This window comes from Marmota marmota, unplaced genomic scaffold (genome assembly GCF_001458135.2).
Source record: "Marmota marmota marmota unplaced genomic scaffold, marMar, whole genome shotgun sequence".
NCBI classification, from domain to species: domain Eukaryota; kingdom Metazoa; phylum Chordata; class Mammalia; order Rodentia; family Sciuridae; genus Marmota; species Marmota marmota.
The window spans coordinates 9,895,495-9,911,873 of record NW_025999969.1 but is presented as its reverse complement, the minus strand read 5'-3'; the positions used below and the strand labels follow the sequence as shown (position 1 = coordinate 9,911,873).

The 16,379-nt window shown below is 50.1% G+C and overlaps 2 long non-coding RNA genes across 3 annotated transcripts in view; both read left to right on the top strand.

Moving 5' to 3' along the window:
- The window catches only part of LOC125617108, a 125,803-nt gene that overhangs the window by 45,183 nt on the left and 64,241 nt on the right, over positions 1–16,379 (top strand). The window lies entirely within an intron of this gene.
- LOC125617111 lies at positions 5,495–11,867 on the top strand. The gene is made up of 2 exons (XR_007347984.1): positions 5,495–5,784; positions 8,898–11,867. It is a non-coding gene; the product is annotated as an uncharacterized LOC125617111 (long non-coding RNA).

Genomic DNA, 16,379 nt, shown 5'->3' with positions numbered 1-16,379 from the left:
TGGGCGGGGCCACCCGCCTCTTGCTTTCCCGCCTACTGCAGAGGCGGTGGGTGTTTGCTGGCTTTAGTCCTCCATCTTTGTCTGCCCAGCAATCTTCTTTCCTATCCCTCCTTTCCTGCCTTTCTCACCTGTTTCCCAGCCCAGGTTGTCCCCGGATGTCCCTAGAAACAAAAGCAAAGCCCTTTGAAGCAGCCTCTTGCCCCTCTGTCTGCTCTCCAGGGACCCATCGAGGCCCAGGCTGTGCTCCTGGCTGCCTGTGGATGGTGGAGGGGGCGCTGAGCTGCTGGCACGGGCCTTTGGTGCCTTCTTCAGGTTGCGGAGGGTGTATGGGGACCTTGGCAGCGGGCATGCAGCCAAGTCAGGAAGTCCTGAAAGCAGTCCAAGGCCCAGAGAGAAAGGGAGGAGGGGGTGGAGTTGGCGACGTTGACAGCTACTGGTAGTCACCGAAACCTTACCTGGGTCAGCGGGAGGCACCGAGGATGGGGAGGCTGAGGGAAGGGGCAATGAGCATGTGGCTGGTGGGTGCACTGACCTTGTTCCCTTTCACCATGGTATGAAGACAGAGGCAGATGGGGTTGGTGGAGAGGCCAGGCTGCAGGGCAGGGGTGGAAGGCAGGTGGCTGGGAAAGGTCAGTGACAATAGGTGCCTTAGAGTGAGCCACTGACCCTCTTATCTTACAGAATGGAAAACTGAGACCCAGAGAGGGAGAGGATTCACCCAGAGGCAGAGTCTGGTCTGGCTCCTTACTTTGTGCTCCTTCTCTCAGGCTGGTCACCGTGCCAAGCCAGGCCAGGCCCCTCTAGTGTACCCATGGACGAAAGGTGTGTCAATCAGCTGACTGAAGTGGGGGCAGGGGTGCATTTTCTTAAAGGGAAAAATTATTTCATGATCAGCTTGCCTCCCAGTGTCCTTGGGTCCCCTCCCTCCTTTGGCTTTTTGAAGTGAATCAAGGTGGACATTTCTCAGGGAAGATCTCTTTACTCTAGTTAATCAGATGCTGGGATTTGGAGTAAAGGATGAGGGTTCACCCTCAGGCAGAGGCAGTGGTGGAGACACCTTAACCTCCCTCCCCTCCCACAGCTGAGCACAGTATTCTCTGGAAGCCTTTTCTTCTGGCAGCATCTATCTCAAGGGGAGCTGTGAACTAGGGACTGGAGGACAGGATCTGGGCATGGGTTGGAGAGGGAAATTTTTTTTGAGGGTTGGGGGTGCCAGGGATTGAATCCAGAGGCACTTAACCACTGAGTCACATCTCTAACCCCTTTTTAATTTTTTTATTTTGAGACAGGATCTTGCTAGGTTGCTGAGGCTGGCTTTGAACTTGTCATCCTCCTATCTCAGTCTCCCAAGCTGCTGGGATTGCAGGCGTGCGCCACCACACCTGGCCTGGAGAGGGGATTTGCTGTGGCAGGGAGGGAAGAATGGAAAGAGCTTGTTGTTATTATTTTGGTTTCCCTAACTGCGCCTCCCCTGCCGTCCTGTCGGAGCCCATCATCTATCTCTGCCACGTTCCCAGCTTCAGTCCCAGTTTCCCTGGATTCTCCAGTGCTCGCAGGGTCAGGTCAGAACTCTTTGGCTATCTGTCCTCATCTGTCATTGTCCTTTACACATTCCCTGGTCCTTGCTGCAACAGGCTGATCTCCATTCTGCCAACACTCTGCCTCGTTTCTGTCCACCTTGCTTTCCCAGCCTGCTTCTATACCCCGTCTCTCCTGACTTCCCTTTCCTCTCCTGCCTCATCAGCCTCCCTGCAGACTGTCGACCAGCCAGCTCATGCCCACCTGTGCACTCACTGTCCCTCTGCCAGGAGAACCTTCCATCAGACTATGCTCCTACTCACCAGGCACGTGGCCGGGGCCATTCCCTCCTTCTCCCTTAAAGCTGAGCCTCCACATCTGGACACTAGCATCCCTGCTATGCTTCCCTCTCACCTGCTCTTCTTCTTTCACGGGACATAGGACAGAAGATTGAGATTGTTGGTAATTTATCCTTCTCCACATGACCACTGCTTATGGTCAGGTCTAGTCTTCATTCATCATAAGTCTCCCAGTATTTAGCACTTAGTAAGTGCTTCCTCAAATATCTCTTGAGTCAAAATGAGCTCTTTCTTACTGGCCTAAGAGCCCCTGAAAGATAGGACCCACCCCCACATTGCCAGAACATCTGGCACAGGACCTGGCCCACAAATTGTCCATAAATGCTCAATACACTGAATTTCAGTGCTGCTAGATAGTTCTGGGGAGAGTGGTCAATAGTTTTCTGCCCCTAAACATCCCCCTGTTTGCAAAAAGAACTTCCTAGCTGTCTTGAGAGATGCCATCATTCTCAGCTTTCAGAGGTGAAAAGCAGTTTGTCACAAACAGAGAATGACAGACACTCGGGGTGGGAGAGGAAGAGGGACAGGAAGCAATTATGGGAGGGGCGGGTGGGGGAGATCCAGGCTGTCACCCATCTCCCTAGCTTCCCTTCTGCAAGTGAGAAGGAAAACAAAGCTTAGGAAATCCTATTTACCCTTTCAGGGACCTGGAGAGTACTTTGTCCTCCTTTCCCCATCAGCTCTGCCAGCAGGAGCAGAAGGAGTTATCTGAAAAGGAGAACCCCATGTAAATGTTAGGTTTAACGATATCGCCACAAATATTCAGCATGCCCACCAACTCTGGGCTGTTTGCAATTAAAAATGCATGTGGCATTTTTGGTCATTCTGTCATATTTTTTACTCCACCAGAGTCTGCTTCCCTGGCATTTACATCTTAGTGGAAGGAGACAGATGAAACACACATATAAAACCAACAGTAGCGCATCCCATAGTGCTCTGCAGAGAAGTGACCCAAAGCAGTACCTGAGTCATGAGTTCACCAGCAGGGAGGGCCTCCTGGAGGAGGTGCCTCAGAGCTGGGGCTGGGATGACTCCCTGGAGCTGGTTGAAAAGATGGGAAGAGCCACGTGGCAGGACCAGGTGGAGGGACAGCGTGTGCAATCTTGCCTTTTCCTGCCCCAAGGAGCAAATTTGCTGAGTCCCATGTCATTGGGAGAGCAAGGGAGGGTGAAGGCCACATGAGGTGGGTCCCAGAGGCAACAGGTGCCAGATTATTTGTGTCCACCTCCTTAAACCTGCAATTCCTTGGAGCAGGGTTTGGTAGGAAGAGACCTGCAGCTTAGGGGAGAGGCAGCTGTGGACCTGGGTCTACCACTGCCTTGCTGTGGGCCTGGCCTCTGTAAGATGCTGTCCCCCTCTGGGACTCTAGTTCCTCTCTGATTCTCTGCTTCCCTGCGGGGTGATGCCTGACCACCCTCGGACCTGGAAAGTTTTGCCATTTTCATGCCCAGCCCTTGCAGCCCGCCTGAAAACAAGATAAAACAGAACCTGGTGCCTCAATATTCATTTGCCGAAAGGAACCAGTGTGCTTCCATGCAGGGCTGCACCTTCCTGGGGCCTGCACTGGGTCTCCTCTTAAAGTGAAGACTGCTTTTCAGCCGTCATGACTGTAGGTTGCTGGTTTTCCTCACACCAACAGCTGGTCTGCAGCTGGCTGTCTGCTGGCCTGGTTCCAGGCTGATAGGGTGGTTGAACTGATAGGAAACTCCACAAGAGCAACCACGGGGTCCCAGCTGCAGGACTCACCAGCCGCCTCCTTAGAAATGGGCCAAGACCCAGCACCTTCCCCCGCTCCTGACTCAGGGTGACCCGCGTGTGGATTTTGGCAGGTGAATGCCATGCACCAAACTCGTGTGTGGCAACTAGGGGACCACCCAGCCCTGAAGAGTTGGCCCGCCACATTTCAGGGTGGGTTCTTTGCATGCGCAGACTTGTTTTTCCTGGCACTGGGGAGGCCACATGCTTTGTGGCAATAAGTGTGAGGCACCTAAGTGGCCTCCATTTCCACAGTGAGGGGAGAGAGAGAGAGAGAGAGAGAGACACTTTTTGTGCGGAACAGAAGGTTACGTGGGAACAGAACCATTTATAACCCATTAAATTGCCTGTCCTGATAGACAACCGGCCCCTCCTCCGTGGGGGTAATATGTACAAGATGTGTAGCCTTCGGGCGGTGCAGCAGTGTGCTGGGCCAAGGCTTATGTTCTGAATAACCGTCTAGGCAGCGCTTGCTAATTAAAACCAGGAATTGCCTTGCGTCCTGTGGCGAATGGAGAAGCTTGCAGTCCCAGGACACGGGGAGGATCCTCTAATACCCTTGACTCACTATCCCCTTTATAAAATCACCTCCCCACCACCATGCGGTCCAGACAAACACGCCTGGTGACCAGGACTGTATAGCCATGAAAGCAGTCTTTTTTTTTTGGTACCAGGGATTGAACCCAGGGGTGCTTAACCACTGAGCCACATCCCCAGCCCTTTTTATACTTTCAATTTTGAGACAGGGGCTTGCTAAGTTGCTTAGGGCCTCTCTAAGTTGCTGAGGCTGATTTTGAACTTGCGATCCTCCAGCCTCAGCCTCCTGAGGGCTGGGATTATAGGCGTGTGCCATTGGGCCTGGCTGAGAGTTCTTTCTTGAAGCAATCAGAACCTGTCATCTACAGATAGTCACTCTAGGGCCTTTGTCATGCCCTCTGGAGTCAGACACAACCCAGGCCCCTCTCAGTGACTGCTGGCTTGAGCGGCCTGTGTTCCTTGACTGCTTTTCCTGGGACCTGGTTTCTACCCCTCCTCCATTCTTCCCAAGTATCCTTTACTTCCTGATACTTGGGCACCACCCCTCTGCCCAGTGGTGGGCAATACCTGCTCTGGCTACCACAGGAGGCTGGAATGAGCCCTCCTGGGGGGACTCTGTGTGAGTGCTTTGAGAGCCCACTGCCAACCAGCGGCTCCCCCCATACCCAATCTTCATTTCCACCTTTGTTTCCCCCTAAAATGGAAAAGTGAAGTGTTAAACCAGGTCGATGAGACTCTCTAAGACTCTTTAGTAAGAAGAAGCAGCCCTCACAGCAGTATCCTGTTTGTGTACCTCTTAAGACTTTGAGAATTGGGGCTACCAGGAAGGTGGACACAGCGTGGGTTATGTTCCACGGGATTGCTGAAGACACTGAGACTAAGGGGGAGAGATGGCATACCATGAGCCCACAGGTAGGTGGCAACACTACCCAGGAACTAGAGTCCAGTGTTTCTGAGGCCTGTCCCAAGCCCTCAGACAGCTCCACTGAGCAGGGGAGATGGGACACACTTTGAATGCAACAGCCTGAGACTTGTACTCTGTGTACTGTTGGGCACATGGTGGATGGCCCTGAGGTCTGGGGTCATGCCCTGTGCCCCCTCACACAGCACTGTCTGGTTCATGAGGGAGTGGGCAGAGGAAGAAGCTGAGTGTTTTTGGTCCCCTCCTGCTGTAGTTCTCTGTCATGGAGAGCAGAGACAGGGTGTGCCCACCCAGCCAGGGCCTGGAGGGGGCCGATGACAGTGGGTGCCTGTCCTGCCGCTCTCCTCAGTGCCCGGAAGCCTGAGGGCACAAGGACTGGCTGCCTTCCCAGGAAACACAGCTCTCTGTCTGCCTGTTCTGTCCTTGAGCTCAGGCCCAGCTCTGTCCCATGACAGGATCCGGGCTGTGGGTGGCAGGCGGCAGGCCTGCTTCCTCCTTTGGCCTCCAAAGGTCTGGGAAAGCCTCCAAGCCAGGGTCCCAGGCCAGGCCTCCAGGGGATGTCCCCCACCCAGGATTCCCCAGGGGCGCATGTGGTTGCATTCAGTACTGGAGGCCTATCTCTGGAGAGCTCAAAGGAAGGACTTTGTTTTCAGGGAAGAAGACAGGGCAAGGGTCACCTCCCCCGCTTGATGAGTGAGTAGCTCAAAATGGCCTCTCTCCAATCTGTCTCTGCCAGGGCAGGGGTGACAGGAGGGGCCTGGGCCCACTCTCCAGGGAACAGCCTGCAGGCTGCTGCGGCTTTCATTGACAGGGCTGGAGCCGCTCCCTCTGCCCCCCACCCCAGCGTTTCAACTGCCCTGGGCCCCTACACAGCTCACACAGCTGTGCGCGTGTGTGTGGGTGTGCACACGCGTATGTGGGGCGAAGGTGGCTCCAGGGGGAGGCCTTCTGAACCCTGGCCCCACCACAATGAGCAGAAGGCAGCCTTCTCCTGGAGACTGTGGGGTCAGGCCGGCTGTTAGAAGGGAAGGCTGAACTGAGAGGTGAGGAGTAAGAAAAAGGAGGCTGATCTGTCAGTCAGTCAGTCAAACTCTTCATCAGGCTATCCTGCGGGGCACTTAGGTTCTGGTGATGGAGGGCAGAGAGGAGAACCCGTCTTACTCCTAAGATGGTGACATGTTAGTGTGCAGGGCGGGGGTGAAAAAGCGTGGGCAGTGAGTGAGAAGGTGGTCACTTTTTTTTCTGCCAGTTTTGAATGTGATGCACTCAATAATGCCTATGTGAAACAGAAGGAAAAGATCTGGTTTCCAGTCCCAGCTCTGCAGCAGACAAATTGCCTGAGGCTGACTCAATGTTCTCATCTGTGAAATGGGAACCAAAACGTGTCCCATTTAAAAATCGCCAAATTGTTGTGGGAATCGGAATCGAAAGAGCCTGAAAAACAGTTGAAAAAAGGCGATGTGCTGTAGGTCTGGGGAAGGCGCCACATCTGTCCAGGCCCCGGAGAGAGGGCAACCTAAGGGCATCGCGCATCACGCTTTCCCCGCTAGGGGGAGCAGTCGGTACTTTCAGAGACAGAGCCCGCGTGGCACTGGGGAGCGGGAGGGGCAATGGGCCTTTCCGTGCCCCCACCCTTCGGCTCGCCCTCCACCCGAGCAGGACCTCGCTGCTCCCTCTGCCCAGCACTCCCTCCTCGGCGCTGGCAGCCTTTCAGAGGGCCGAGGAGGCGGCTTGGCTGCCAGGAAGGGTGGGGCTGCCAGACACTGCTGAGCGGCAGGGTGACCCGGCCAGTCCCGGAAACTCTCCAAACCTTGGACCTCAGAGGCACATCCGGCGACTCTGAGGGGTGGCCACAGGGGCTGTCACGGGGACTGAGGGCGTGTGGGATGCCTCAGAGGTCAGGTTGCAGGAGACTTCCAAAACGGGAAAGAAAGAGCACGTTTTATCCTATTCTGGGGCCACAAGACTTGTGATGTACTCATGGTGTTAACAGAAGCAGCCTTCAAAAATGTCTTCCCACCCCCGGTAGCCGCCATAAAGCATGCGTGAATCCTAGATTTATTACTTGTTTTGAAAAGTCAACCCATATTGAAGTGCTGGGCACTGTGCCCATGCTGGTTACCTACATGAATTCTCCAACAACTCAGTGAGATGAGATAATTACCATGTCCATTTCATAGATGAGAAAACTGAGCTCAGGAGTTAAGAGTGACGTATCCAAGGTCACCTACATACTAGTTGTTGGATTCTGGTCCAGGCAGGTCTGGCTGATTCTGGACTTCAAGTTCTTGGCTTTCCTGGAAGGCAGGGATCATAATTAACTCATCTCTGCAGAATCCCTAGTACCTAATATAGGCCCTTTGCATTTGGGGGCGGGGTCTCTTCCCCACTGTTGATTGATGAAAGGACATAAAGCATGTGACAGCTTAGCTCAGTGATGAGCCCCTGGTGGTACCATGTAACCTGGAGCCGAGGTCCGCTTTCTTCCTTTCCCCATGGAGTCCCTGTGTTCGTGAACACCAGTTTCAGAGAACACAACCTTCCTTCAGGGCCTTGCCTGGGCAAGACTGTTAAAGGCCTCAGGCTGACCCTGACAGCCAGGGTGAGGTGCCTTACAAATGGGGGACAGACTAAGATTTACTCCTCTGTGTCCCAGATGCCCCAGGTCTGGGGAGTAGGAGGGCAGCCACCTGCTTCCTTTGCTGAAGGAGCCTTCCTCTTTTGCCTTGATGGAGGTGACATGAACCTGGAAGTTCGGCCTGCTCAGAGCCCCAAGAGGCTGAGTCACGCCGTCTGGACCGTGTACATGAGAAACACTGACTCTGTGTCACAGCCTCAAAGGATGTCACGGCTGGCGAGGGCCGTGTGCAGCCAGGCGTGAGAAGGGAGGGAAAGGGCCTGCGGAGGGACAGCTGGGATAGACTCCAGGTCCCTGGTTCCCATGCAGAGCTGAGTGGACCTAGGTTGCCTCGTCATATTGGCAAACACAGACCTGAGCTTCTCTGTGCCCCTGGCCTGCCCTGCCTCTTGGATCCTCCATTAGGTGGTCAAGATAGAACTGCCCCTACCTCTATCAGTTTGGCCTTTTCTGGGCTGGGGCTCCACTCACGCTGACTTGGAGGGAGATGGTTGGAATCCAGGCAGAAAACAACCCATTCCAGAAATCTTGATAGAGAAAAACTGGTTCTAAAGTTCTGGAAGAGATGGAAGGGCATCCTGGGGGGCAGCCTGGAGAATGGCAGCTGCTACCACTCCTGGGCCGCAAGGCCGGAGAGGAGGTGGTGTTTCCAGGATTCAGTGAGAGCCAGGCCACTAGGGGAAGTTCCCTGGCAGAAGTTGGGACCCCAGAGATGTTGCCGGAGAAGGGAGAGGGGAGAGCATCTTGGTTTCTGCTTCCTCCACTCAGTCTCCTGGCACCAGGAGACTGCATTTTGGCAAATGTGGCTTGCAGGGGTAGGAACCTGAGATTGGAAGAGGACAGGGCAGGGTAAAGCATAGATTGAAGGTGGAACAAGCAAAGGACCTGCCTAATCCCCACCTAGTGACACTCAGGGATAGCCTGGCATTCCTTCAATGGGTGGCCAAAAGGATTGGCCCTTGAAGAGCACATTTGCCTGTGGAAATAGTCTCAAGTCCTTTGTTGGTTACTTGATGAGTTATTATGCCCCAATATTATCTGTGCCCAGAGTGGGGTGGGGAAGGAGAGGATCATGTTTGGAGGTTGAGCTGTTTCCAGTACGTTTTTTTGAAGATAGGGGAGCCTCTGGTGTTTAACCAAACACCAGTTTTTTTGTTGTTGTTGTTAGAGCAAAACAAAAGCCAAAAGACCTGTGGGCAGTGGGCAGACAGAAGTGCATATTCTGAGGAATATTGGACTCAGAATCAGGAGTCTCCAGGGTAAGTCTTAGCTTGCACTTGTCACTTATCTTTGAGCCGGAGGCTCTGCATCTTTCAAATGGGGACTTTTCAGGGTTCTGCAGAAGTGAAGAAGGTATGTAAAGGAGTTTGCAGATAGCGTTCTTGATAAGGGCTGTACCTCTAAACATGCACCCTGCAGGAGAATCGGTCAGCCTTGTCCTGTGGTTATTAGGGTGGCCCCTGTCATCTGTAACCTGTAAGCTACACAACTGGATTCAAGAGCCAGCTTGTCTACACTCTCCCCTAAAGGAGGAGTTTGATTGTCAAGGTTTTGAACTCCCTTCCTTTCTCTTTTATTCCCTTCCTCCCTTCCTTCTCCTCTAGTCCTGTGGTAGTGGATGGAGATAGGCACAGGCCTGGTCCTCACAGAGTTTGCAGATGAGCCCTTCAAAGTCTATGAGGACAATCTCCCTTGAATACCTCCAGTGATAGGAGGCTCACTACCTTCTCAGACAGCCTGGATGAATTCTGCCTGCCTATCATGCTTGCTCTGAGCCCCTGGAGCTATCCGGACATCCAGCCCCATTTCCTATATCATGGTCCTTGAACCGTGGGGAAATAAACCTTAGGCCCACCAAATACTCTCATCCTCCAATTTCCACTTGTGAAAGGGGACCTGATTCTCATCCATGAAGTTAAGTCCCTGGAGATTGAGAACCGGGATGAGCTGCCATCAGGTACCTGAGCCCCTGGGGCAGAGGGAAGGTATTTGGTGGAGATTCATGAAGAGACACAGGCAGAGATTTGCAGGTGGCCAGAAAGGTGGGCTTAAGTGAAGCATGGGGGGGGGGTCTGTCCATCTGGGGTGTGGGGTGTATGTGAGGCACGCTCTGGCCCCCTGCCCAGGACAGGCCTGAGCTCCAGTGTTTCTGTTCCGATTCACAGTTTCCTCTCTTCCCGAAGGGATCCCCTTTATAGTTATTGCAGCCTGACCCCAGCGTCCCTGTGAATGTCAACTGACAGCTGCACAGAGTGCAGCCTCTACGGCAACCCTGCCGGGTGCCAGCTGGATGTGCTTGGCGGCTGGGGCCCTGGGAGCCACCTCTCAGGGATGTCAGAGCAGAGCTGCAGGCCGCCCTTCCGTCAGCAGGAAGCCCAGCCACAAACACTTGGACAGGAAGCCTGTGTGCTGGCCAGCTGAGCCAGCTCTGGTTTCTCCTGCGTCTGAGGGTTTGGCCCAGTGTAGAGGAAGGCGAGCCAGGTGCTGCGGGCTGCACTGACAGGGCCACGAACTCCCCCTTGGGCTGGGGATGTGGGTTCAAGGGTGTGAGCGGAAAAGCATCATCCAGGCTGGAGCAAGGAGGCGCTTCCTGGAGGAAGGGCGAGGAGCAGGGACTACGGTGTTTACCGGGCTGGGCCAGCAAGACCCCTTTGTGATGGTTAAATTGTGCCCAGATAAAATGTGCCCAGTCCCTCAGTGCAAACCCAGGCTGCCTCCACCTCAGGGAACATACTCTGCAGTCTCGTGGTGGGATGCCCACACAATCCCAGCTTGAAGGATGACTCCTTTTAAGAGAACTGTCCCATTAGAGAATGACTGAAAAACAGTGAGTTCAGCCAGGGACAAAGGCGATTTTGCATGCAGGGCTCATTCTAGGTGTGATTATCCTTAAGACAGTTTATGTACCTACATCAGCCACTGACACCCCCAGGATTATAGAGCATTTGAACTTCTTCACAAAGACTTTTGGGTATTTCCCCTCACCTTGGCATCTTGCAACCTGATAGACCAGTTAGAGATGGCCAGTGTCAGGGCCCAGGTAAGTAGCTTGGCCCAGCTCAGCAGTGGCAGAGCCCAGGTCATTCTGTGACTTCTGTTGGTCTAGAAAGAGAACCAAATGGTTTCTTTCCAGGCATGTGGGCATCTTTTATTGTGCAGGCTGCCTGGTGGATGAGCCCTGGGCTGGGATCTGCTGCTAATAGACTGTTCGGGTGTCGAAGCCCATTCTGAAAGCCTCCTGGGACATCCTGCCAGTGGCTCTAGTCACTCCTCCGCATTCTCACATCTTCATTTATACCTAATAATCCAGAGTTGATTGTGGTCTGTGGCCTCTGTGGTTCTGACTCTAGGCCAGGGCTCAGCAACTTTTTCTATAAAGGGCTGGGTAGTAAATATCTTAAGCTTTGTGGGAAAATGGTCTCAGTGGGCAACTGCTCGACTTTGGCAGGATGATGCAAAAACAAGTCACAATGTGTGAAAACGTGGACGTGGTTGTGTTCCAATAAAACTTTATTCACAAAAACAAATGGTGGGCCAGAATTGGCCCCCAGGCTGTCATTTGTCAACTGTTCCTTTAGAGCTCCATGGAGACAAAACCCCTTACTTCTTCTTCTTCTTCTTTTTTTTTTTTATAAAACCACAAGCACTGTCCCCACCCCCAGCATACCATCTTAGGTTAACTACATTTATATTTTGTGCTTAATAGGAGTTCCATGTTAATTCAATGGCTGAATAAATGAATTAATGCTTTTGCAGACGAGACTACTGTAGTACTCATTAAGTTTCAATCTGGATCCCCGTCTGGGGAAGGTGTCATGTGTTGAGTGTAATCTCCTTGAAAGAATATAGAGGTGGTTTGGAACCTGATTCTGTTCCTTTCCAGCTGTGAAAACATGGGCAGGTAACTGGCTCCTTCTCAGTCTGGTTCTGTTTGCTATTTTGAGATATAGGGCGATACTCAGCTCAGAGGGTGGTTGTGGTGCAAATGGAGAGTCCATGAACAGCACATAATATGTGTTGGAGAAATGGCAGGAAATGCTACCTGGAGGGAAACGGTATTACTACTGAAGGCCACTTTGTGCTGAGAGTCAGGATACTACTTAAAAACTGCTTTATAATCTCCTAAAGAGGATGAGATTAGAGTGGAGGGAGCAGGCAACAGTATTAAATATGGAAGAAATAAGAATGTACATGGAGATGTCCATCTCTGAGGCGCAAATGTATGGCACGGGGCCTCAGCTTTCTCTTGCCTTTGACACATAAAGAGGATATTGTGAGAATAAGTGGAAAGATACTCCTCAGCCTGGAAACCCAGGCTCCTGTCCACCAGGCACCTTGCAGAGCATGCCCATGTGACTCTCCTGTAGGCATCTGTTAGCTTTTTCACCACTGTGACCAAAAGATCTGTCAAGAACAATTTTTAAGGAGGAAAATTTATTTGGGGGCGCATGGTTTCAGTCCATAAATGGCCGACTCCATTCCTCAGAAGTAGAGGTGAGGCAGAACATCATGGTGGAAGAGTGTGGTGGAGGAAAGTGGTCAGGAGAGAGCTGAGAGAGAGATATCTCCTCACCACAATAAAATATAACCTCCAAGGGCATACCCTGATGACCCACCTCCTCCAGCCACTTCCCACCTACGTTCAGTTACCACTCAATTAATCCCTGTTGGGAGATTAATGCGCTGATTAGGTTAAAACGCTCATAACCCAATCATTTCACCTCTCACCCCTCCTGCGTTGTCTCACACATTAGCTTTTGGCAGACACCTCCCATCTACTCTATGACAGCATCCCAAACCCTGTCTGAGATGACCACCTCATCTTCACCCCACTGCCTTCTCCATCTCCCCAGATCCCAAGCTAGAAGGCTGAAGTTCATCTGTATCAGGCTTGCTCTCTATACCTCAAGGCCAGCAGCTAACAAAGTGACCACCATCCTCTAGTACCTTTCTCTCCATGTCCCCGCCTGGTTGGGGTATGTCACCTGTGCTATTGCAGTAGCTGCTTCCAGTGGGTCCCTATGTCACCCATTTAACTAGGGTGCCATTGGAGTGATGTTTTAAGATGCAAATCTAGTCCTGTCCCATTCTGCTTTTATGCTCATCAGCGCCTGCACCTCTTTATCATAGGTCATTGTCCAGTTAGTCATGGTCTTCTCCGCTGGTCTTTTCCAGCCTCCTCCCTTAGCCTCCTTTGCCATATATTTGCGCCTCAGAGATGGACCTCTCCATGTACATTCTTATTTCTTCCATATTCAATACTGTTGCCTGCTCCCTCCACTGTAATCTCATCCTCTTTAAGAGATTAGAAAGCAGTTTTTAAGTAGTATCCTATGGATTGAAGTTTTAAACCTCAGTCCCAATAGGATATTTTTTAAAGCATGCCCTACCCCCCAACTAAAAGGGAATTTGGATATAAGATACTTTCTTTTTAAAGCTTCCTTGGCATGTCAGAATTAGCCAGGTACTGTGCTTGCATCACCCCTCCACCCACAAACAGGAGGCTTTCAGTCCAGAAGAGGAATGACAGTGGCAAGGAAGGATGCTATTTGATTAAGTTATCCAGAATTCTTCTGTGTCAAAGACTGGAGGGGTCCTTCCAGCCCTGGGAGCCTCCAGTAGAACCTGTCATCAGCTGGCAAGTGAATGCATGACCACTAGTGCAACCAACACGACCCACAGCTGCTTGGCCTCCTACAATTTCAAAGCCCTTGTCCTGTGAATCTGGAATGAAGAATAAGTCCTCCAGGCTATAGGAACTGGTGGTGAAAAATCCTTCTGACGGGTAAGTGACTCTCATTGTCTAGGAAAAGTTCCCAAGTATAAATACCTAATTGGATGGAGATACACACAGGCTTGTTCTGGTCTTCTCTGTTTGCCTCTCTTCAACCCCAGCCAGGCCCTGGTCTTGCCTCCAGGTCACTGAAGTCCTGCCAGTGTCTCCTGTTCTCCTGAGGATAGGACACCAGTAGGCAGTGCCCCAGCATGGTGTTGACTGAGCTTCTGTTTGCATGCCACCTGTTTGCATGCCAGAGTTAATTAATTAATCAGTGTCCTTTCTTCTTTCCTGTGGAAACTACAAAACTCTTTTTATTTAAGGAGCAATGTGTAAGGTGTAATTCTTCTCAGAGGTCAGCTGAGCTGAAAACTTAGGTGAATGCAAGGAAATGTTCTTAAAAATAGGGAAAAAGCCATCTGTTTTGGCTTAAAATCTGTCATTACTAACTTCTGTGTTGTCAAATTCCTGTTCAGTTTAGAAGCACTGAGGTGTGTTTGACAGAGAATGAAGTGGGAAAATTTCCCTTAATTAGAAAGGGAAATGAGATCATCTCTCTCATAAAAATTTTTCTTTCTTTCTTTCTCTCTTTCTTTTCTTTTCTTTTTCTGGTGCTGGGTATCAAACCCAGGGCCTAGAAAATGCCAGGCAAGTGCTCCACCAACTACTAAGCTACACCCCCAGCCCCAAAATGCTACTTTTGATGCCAACTCACCTATTTTCTAGGAATGTTAAGAGAAACACTGTTGGATTGAATTTCTATAGTGTTTAGGATTATTAGTTAGAAAATACTGTGAGAGGCATATCTTGGCTTTATTGAAACTTCAACTTATGAAACATACACATAAATAGATTTTAGCATTGTGAAAGAATCCATAGAATAATAAGGAATATCAAATATATTTAAAATGTAGTTATATTCACTGAGCTTGATTTAACATTGAAATGAACTTTCTAGGCATAAAGCAGTAATAGGATTTTTTGATATTGCATTGATTAGGATTAGGTGTGGGTAAACAAGATGGAAATTTGTTTTTCTCTCCTGTAAAATCTAGGTGGAGGGTATACAGCTGACATCCTCTCCCTACCACAGGGTTATTCATTTATTCATTCATTTAATCAGTCAGCCAGCAAATATTTATTTAGCACCAACTAGATACCAGGGTTACAGCACTAGGGTGGTGGGGAACAAAGATCTTCTCTCAGCACATTTTGTTGATCCCTTGCCTTGACTTCATGATCAAGATGGCCACGTCCCTATATTCTAGGCAGCAGAATGGAGGAGGAAGAGATTACACAGGTGCTATCTCTTAAAGAAAGTTCTCAGCAGCTGCACAACTCCCTATATCACATGCAATGAGTCTCACAAGGTTCCACCTAACTACTAGGGGTCCTAGAGCAGGTGGTCCAGGTGACCACAACTTGGCAGCTGGAAGTCCATTATTAAGGAAGAGGGGGGAGAAATAATTGGGGATGGAAGGGAACTATTAGTTTTTTTTTTTAAACAAATCAACTCGTGCTTTCAAAATTAACTTTTATGGACTCCAATAGATCCAAAATATTATTATTCTAATATAAAACCAATATAAAAATTATTGTGTCATTTTATGGTACTGTCTTTGAAATCCAGTACATTTTTTTGCCCTGTTATTACTTCCATTCTCTCGCACATTCACTTATATCACACCACAATTCAGATGAGTCATATGCGGGGGGGACCGGGGGTGGGGGGCTGTTAGAAATGCTGGCTCTCAGGTCAAGCCCTGCATTTTAACAAGCCCCTCACCCCAGTTACTCCTGTTTATTGGAGTATGAAGAGCCCTGTTCTGTTATTCTTCTTCAGGTGAGAATTTCCATTAACATCTAATTAAAAAAAAAAAACTACAGGAAAGAGACACCGTCTCCTGAGGACTCTCTGTATGTCAGACCCCTTCTTCCTTTTTCTGATCCCTTTGGACTGCTAATGGGATCTTCTGAGAAGGGGCGATTTCAAAAAAAAGTTATACCAAAAAAAGTTAATCAATCTTGGTTAATTGACAAAGGAAGAGACTTAACACCAAACCACATAGAATTGTTGGATCGGGCGTGGATTTCATTTTCAAGACTTTCCTCCAATGCCAGGAGCACAGTTCGACAATACGTTGGATTTCTCTTAAACTTGTTGTCTGACTTTTTAAAATAGCTTTATAGAGATCCAATTCAAATATCGCACAGCTCATCCGTTTCAAGGTCTTGGTATATGCACAGAACCGTGTCATCACTACTACAATTTCCGAATTATTTTCATCAAACCTAAAATAAATCTGTGGGCACTACAGCCATGCCCCACTTCCTCCTAGCCCTAAGCTACCACCAGTCTACTTTTTATCTCCATAGATTTGTCTATTTTGAACATTTATATAAACGATTCATACCTTAAGTGGTCTTTGGTGCTGGCTTCTTTCTCGTGGCCTGGTGGTTTCAAGGCCCATCTATGTTGTTGCACGTGTCAATACTTCATTCCTTTTTAAGTCCGCACACCATTCCATGGTATAGATTTACAGCATTTTGCTTATCCATTTGTAAACTTGTGATGTATAATACAGAAATCAGAGAAGCAGCCAAAAAGTAAAGAGGATCTCAAAGAAATCACAGCTTCTGCAGGATTCAGAGTCACAGAAAACTGGAACCGGAAAGGACGTTAACGATCACACAGTGTCTTGCTGTCCGTGTGGGGATCTGAGATCCATTAAAGGAAAACCATTTGCCCAGGGTTCCCCCACATTGGGGTCAGGCTGGGATGAGGACCCAGATCGTTCCTACTCAGAATCTTGTACTATTTCCTGTTACTTCCCATACTTACAGCTTCAGGCTGTGCTTCCAGGTAGCCATGGA